At 43.7% G+C, this 6,336-nt stretch overlaps 1 long non-coding RNA gene across 1 annotated transcript; it reads left to right on the top strand.

Moving 5' to 3' along the window:
- The first annotated feature begins 798 nt into the window (after positions 1-798).
- On the top strand, positions 799-2,251 carry LOC112078763 (uncharacterized). Its single transcript, XR_002895772.2, has 3 exons — positions 799-906; positions 1,339-1,472; positions 1,980-2,251. It is a non-coding gene; the product is annotated as an uncharacterized lncRNA (long non-coding RNA).
- Positions 2,252-6,336: the final 4,085 nt, after the last annotated feature.

Genomic DNA, 6,336 nt, shown 5'->3' with positions numbered 1-6,336 from the left:
CAGTGGCAGGGATAACAAGGACTCAGCGCACGCACGCATCGGCACGCACGCACGCACACACACACACAGCACACAACACACACAACACACACACACACCACACAGACACACACCAGCATTCACAGCACACATCCACACCACACCAACATCCACACACACACAACATCACACACCACACACACACAGACACAGCAGACACCAAGACACACAGACCACACCACACACACACACACACAGACACACACACACACACACACACATTATGCTACTGATATACCAGATAATGCGGCGTGTTAAAAGCAAGACCCGATTATGAGCGCTTATTTAACGCGTCTAAAAGAATCAGATGTGAAAACTGTCTGTGTCTCGGTGTCATGCTCAAATAGGCATGTGCTGCTTTCTGAATATATAAAAACAAAGAAAAATAAGATTAAAATTCCTATGCTCATTTGATGACGATTTTAGACACACTGGTTAATTTAATTAAGGTTTTAATCATAACGTAATCTCTACATAAATTAATATGAACCCTATAATGATTTTCATTAAATATTTCCAGCTGTCCTTGATTGCAGTAGCAATATGGGTTATGCCTATCTTTGAATATGATGTCAGAGTTCATTCCTTGAACACATTATTTACAGGAGTCTTCTAAATGAGAATTTGAGGAGTGTTAGCGAAACAAATCCGTTTAATTAAAAATGTAAGCCCCGAGGTTCCGGTAGGAAATCCTTGCTCCTTTCCCGTGGACTATCGCGAGAGTTACGTTTCCATAGATACAACCATACACAAAAACCATACACAAACGTTTCTGTCTTGAGAAAGGATAAGAAACTGTTTGCAGCTGTTTGTTCGAACCAACTTTATTTAAAATAGCTCAAGGGGACACAAGAAGATAAATCCCAGGTAATTATTTAACATAACGTTTAAAAAAGAACATGAGAAATAATAATGGTCTGGAAGTGACATGAAAGCTAACTTTCTAACGTTATCTAGTTAAGTAAACTAGCCAGTCTAGCTAGCCAAAAACAAGTAACGTTAGCTAAACGTTAACGTTAGGTACAGTAGATAGCTAGTTAGCTAGCCTAAACAAACATGTGCAATCACAGAAGGTGTTGATACCTCAAAACTACCTGTTGCTGTTATTAATAGCCATCACAATATTCTGTCATTTTGGTTAGATTTTAACTGCCTTACTATGCAATTGTGTCATATTTTCCCCCGAATATTCAGTTTATTTTATTGCAGCAATATTTCCTATGTGTGATTTAGCCTGGCCTGGCTGATCAGTGAAATAAATAGCAGGTTTTATATGATTAATCTGCGTTTTTATTACAGCAGGGATCCGTGTGTAAAAAGGCACACAAAAGGTGCACAGGGGAATAACTAAGATCTAGAGAGAGTGGAGCCATGAGTCTAAATGACTTTGTGGTGATTTCCAACAAGCCCAAGTCAGTCAAGCTCAATGCCAGGTAAGTGAACAGTTGTTCATCTGTTGCTCTCGTCCCCAAAGCAACACCGACTCAACTCTGAGTTGATAGGGACAAACCAATGCTTGTTCTTGTAGGTTAAAGGATCTACCAAAATGCTCTTGCTTTCAAAAAAAAGCGCCAATGGTTTTGTCCTGTGTGATATGTGATAAAAATGTCAAACCTATTACATTTTTCTTGTCTTCTGCCTTTTGTCCATTGTTCCCGATTCTTATCTCTTGACATTGGATCGTTAGGAGATGGGCGTTGTCTATTTGTGCTGATAGTTGCTTTCTGTTTTTTCAATAATGTAGCGTAAATAGATCCTATTCCTTGGTGTTTCTCATTTGCTTATAGTTAATTGATTTGGATGGATGAATCGATAGGTGACGCTCTACTCTGGTCTAATAGGTAATCAATGTAATTGATGAACTGGTATATGCTTCTCTAAACTGATAAGTGATTGATAAGATGAATTGATTGTTGTTGATTGATTGTGTGTTGCCATAGGAACCTGCGAGAGCTGCGCATGGAGACAGTGACGCTGGCCCAGGAGAGTAAAGACATGGAGGATCGACTGCAACAACTCAGAGAGAGCATGAGCCGGGAGAAAGAGGAGAGAGAGTGAGTAACAGAGAGAGCATGAGCCGGGAGAAAGAGGAGAGAGAGTGAAGTAACAGAAAGAGCATGAGCCGGGAGAAAGAGGAGAGAGAGGGAGTAACAGAGAGAGGGAGAGAGTGACTGATAGTTATGAGAAAGAAAGACAGAGAGTGAGAGAGAGAGAGAGAGAGATGGAGAACCTGTTAGAAGTGTAGATAGATGTGTCACAGTCAGTTGCTGCAGTGTGTTATCTGGTGTCCTATCCACCATATATCCTAGCTGAACCATTACTATCACATCAATTATCTGGCAAATGTAGGTTAAGGGGAACTAGGCAGGAAATACATTTTCAGTGGGAAAGATAAACATATCATCTTTTATTAATATGATTGTTTTGCCCCTCCCTGCATTTCATTAATAACGTTGAGATGTGTTACCCAGGGTGCATTGCTTTGGGAAGTTATGGAGAACAGAGGTTTAGGGGCATATATCACACTATACGAGCCCATAACTCATACACTGGGCTTCATATATCACACACACGGGCACACACGTTGCACGCACCCCCATCCTGCCACTAATACACACACACACGTGCACACAGTCAATCATAATAAATGACCGTTGAAGTATAACAGGGGAGGGGGGATGAACTACTGGGAGAGTTTACATCTCAAGTGTTTGCAATCTGTTTGTCCCGGTGAAAATTCATACACAATAGTCATGGAAGTGTACAGCCAATGATGGGGTGAAGACATATCTGGAAACAGTTAAGGGCAGATTGTTTCTCGCTGTATGTGTAGAGTTTGGGGGAGATTGTTTTAGAGGGGAGGAACAGACCTCATTATGAACTCATACATCAACTAGAGAGGAGGGCCGAGCTGCTGCTACTGACGATAAACATGTAAAAGCAACAGTGTCACAGTAAAATACGGCTGTGGTTACTGCTTTACCAGAGTGTGTGTGTGTGTGTGTGTGTGCGCCTTATCTACAGGAACTGTTAGATTGAGAGTGTAGGGGAGTATCATCCACTCTCCAATCACAGTGCTGTTTATGTAGAGAACTACAGGGGCTGTTGTTTGCCTTTCTCAGAGCCATTCATCAATAAGACAGGATCTGGATACAAAGTATCTGTTCAACTCCTCACACCCTACTCCTTTATGAAGACAGAGAACGGGGAGCTTCTCCTGTTCAACTCCTCAAACCTACCTTTAATGAGACAGAGAAGGGGAGCTTCTCCTGTTCAACTCCTCACAACCTACTCCTTTATGAAGACAGAGAACGGGGACTTCTCCTGTTCAACTCCTCACAACCCTACTCCTTTATGAAGACAGAGAACGGGGAGCTTCTCTGTTCAACTCCTCACACCTACTCCTTATAAGAAACAGAGAACGGGGAGCTTCTCCTGTTCAACTCCCTACAACCTACTCCTTTATGAAGAACAGAGAACGGGGAACTTCTCCTGTTCAACTCCTCACACCCTACTCCTTTATGAAGACAGAGAACGGGGACTTCTCCTGTTCTCTGTTCAACTCCTCACACCCTACTCCTTTATGAAGACAGAGAACGGGAGCTTCTCCTGTTCAACTCCTCACACCCTACTCCTTTATGAAGACAGAGAACGGGGACTTCTCCTGTTCAACTCCTCACACCCTACTCCTTTATGAAGACAGAGAACGGGGAGCTTCTCCTGTTCAACTCCTCACACCCTACTCCTTATGAAGACAGAGAACGGGGAGCTTCTCGCTTGTTCAACTCCTCACACTACTATGAAGACAGAGAACGGGGAGGAGGATTTTCTACATAAAGTTATGTAGCAGCACTTTCTTTTTAATCGAACTTCCAATAATTGAACTTCTAAACAACCCCTCTAATATCACCCCTCTAACATCACCTTCTAACACACCCTCTAATATCACCCCTCTAACATCACTTCTAACACCACCCTCTAATATAACCCCTCTAAATCACCCTTAACATCACCCTCCTCTCTAACATCACCCAACAGTGGGTTAACTGCCTGTTCAGGGCAGAATGACAGATTTGTACCTTGTCAGCTTGGGATTTGAACTTGCAACCTTTCGGTTACTAGTCCAACGCTCTAACCACTAGGCTACCCTGACGCCCCCAGATGAAGCAACATTTCCTCTTTATCTGTGGAGCAGAATGAAGCAACATCTTTCCTCTTTTATCTGTGGAGCAGAATGAAGCAACATCATCCTCTTTATCTGTGAAGCAGAATGAAGCAACATCATTCCTCTTTTATCTGTGGAGCAGAATGAAGCAACATCTTTCCTCTTTTATCTGTGGAGCAGAATGAAGCAACATCATTCCTCTTTTTATCTGTGGAGCTGAATGAAGCAACATCTTTCCTCTTTTATCTGTGGAGCTGAATGAAGCAACATCTTTCCTCTTTTATCTGTGGAGCAGAATGAAGCAACATCTTTCCTCTTTATCTGTGGAGCAGAATGAAGCAACATCATTCCTCTTTTATCTGTGGAGCAGATGAAGCAACATCTTTCCTCTTTTATCTGTGAGCAGAATGAACAACATCTTTCCTCTTTTATCTGTGGAGCTGAATGAAGCAACATCTTCCTCTTTATCTGTGGAGCTGAATGAAGCAACATCTTCCTCTTTTATCTGTGGAGCTGAATGAAGCAACATCTTTCCTCTTTTATCTGTGGAGCTGAATGAAGCAAATCTTTCCTCTTTATCTGTGGAGCAGAATGAAGCAACATCATTCTCTTTTATCTGTGGAGCTGAATGAAGCAACATCTTTCCTCTTTTATCTGTGGAGCTGAATGAAGCAACAATGGAAATGGATGTATTGTCTTACTCTCTGTCTGCAGCGTGAAGCAGAGAAGACTAACTACAGTATACTAGAAATATACTCAGGCTTGCTGAGCTCACACACTACATCACCCAGTGTGTTTGTCCTGCTGGGGCTGGGGCTTGTTTATTAAAGATCCTTCTCCTCTTCTGGATGGTTCTAGTGTTCTGGATGCTTCTAGTGTTCTGGATGCTTCTAGTGTTCTGGATGCTTCTAGTGTTCTGGATGCTTCTAGTGTTCTGGATGCTTCTAGTGTTCTGGATGGTTCTAGTGTTCTGGATGCTTCTAGTGTTCTGGATGCCTCTAGTGTTCTGGATGCTTCTAGTGTTCTGGATGGTTCTATGGTTCTAGTGTTCTGGATGCTTCTAGTGTTCTGGATGGTTCTATGGTTCTAGTGTTCTGGATGCTTCTAGTGTTCTGGATGGTGCTATGGTTCTAGTGTTCTGGATGGTTCTATGGTTCTAGTGTTCTGGATGGTTCTAGAGTTCCTGAACCCTCATGCCCATACCTGAATCACAACATCCGGTCTGTCTGATGGTCTCTCACTATGCTTTTCTAGTCTGTTGAGGGTGGTAGGGGGTGACAGTGTCATTGCGCCATTCACCACACACACACACACGGACACACACACACACACACACGGACACACACGGACACAGACAGACAGATATGTCCTAGTGGATGATGTAATGTCCTCAGGGTGACAGTGGTGAAGCGTGACAGGTATGACAGCAGTAGTTTAACCTGAGGTCACCGTTCATGCACCTGACATCAGATTGACGTGATACAATTTGCTGGGCTGCATTTTGGAACGGCAGGGAACGGCAGGGTAACGGCAGGGTAACCATATGTGACTAGTTGTTGATGTTTCTGGGGGTCTGCCGGTGCTCATTGTGTCTGTTCTGTGAGTTAGGTGAAGGGATGATGAGATGTGTGTGTTTTGGGCTGTTTTTACAGAGACTATAGAGGTGCAGGCTGTTGAACCCTGTTACGAACAATCATACCGTTGGGTTAGACAGTAACACACCACACACACACACACACACACACACACACACAACACACACACACACACACACACACACAACACACACACACACACCACACACACACACACACACACACACACACACACACACACACACACTGTGTGTAACGGTGGTGGTGCAATGAGGTCGTGCTGAGCAGACGTGAGACGTGGTGACGGAGTGGAGGTGGACGTGCTGATTAAACCACAGCCTGGAGGCCTGCCAACAGCCCTCATATTACATCCAGTCGTGTGTTGTTAGGGATCCTGTGCTTGGACAGGGGTAGTGTGCTTGGACAGGGATAGTGTGCTTGGACAGGGATAGTGGGGGGGGGGGGGGGGGGGTGCTTGACAGGGATATGTGCTTGACAGGGGTAGTGTGCTTGGACAGGGATAGTGTGGGAGGAGGT

This window comes from Salvelinus sp. IW2-2015, unplaced genomic scaffold (assembly GCF_002910315.2).
Source record: "Salvelinus sp. IW2-2015 unplaced genomic scaffold, ASM291031v2 Un_scaffold6207, whole genome shotgun sequence".
Lineage (NCBI taxonomy): Eukaryota > Metazoa > Chordata > Actinopteri > Salmoniformes > Salmonidae > Salvelinus > Salvelinus sp. IW2-2015.
This window is presented reverse-complemented; position numbering and strand designations above follow the sequence as displayed.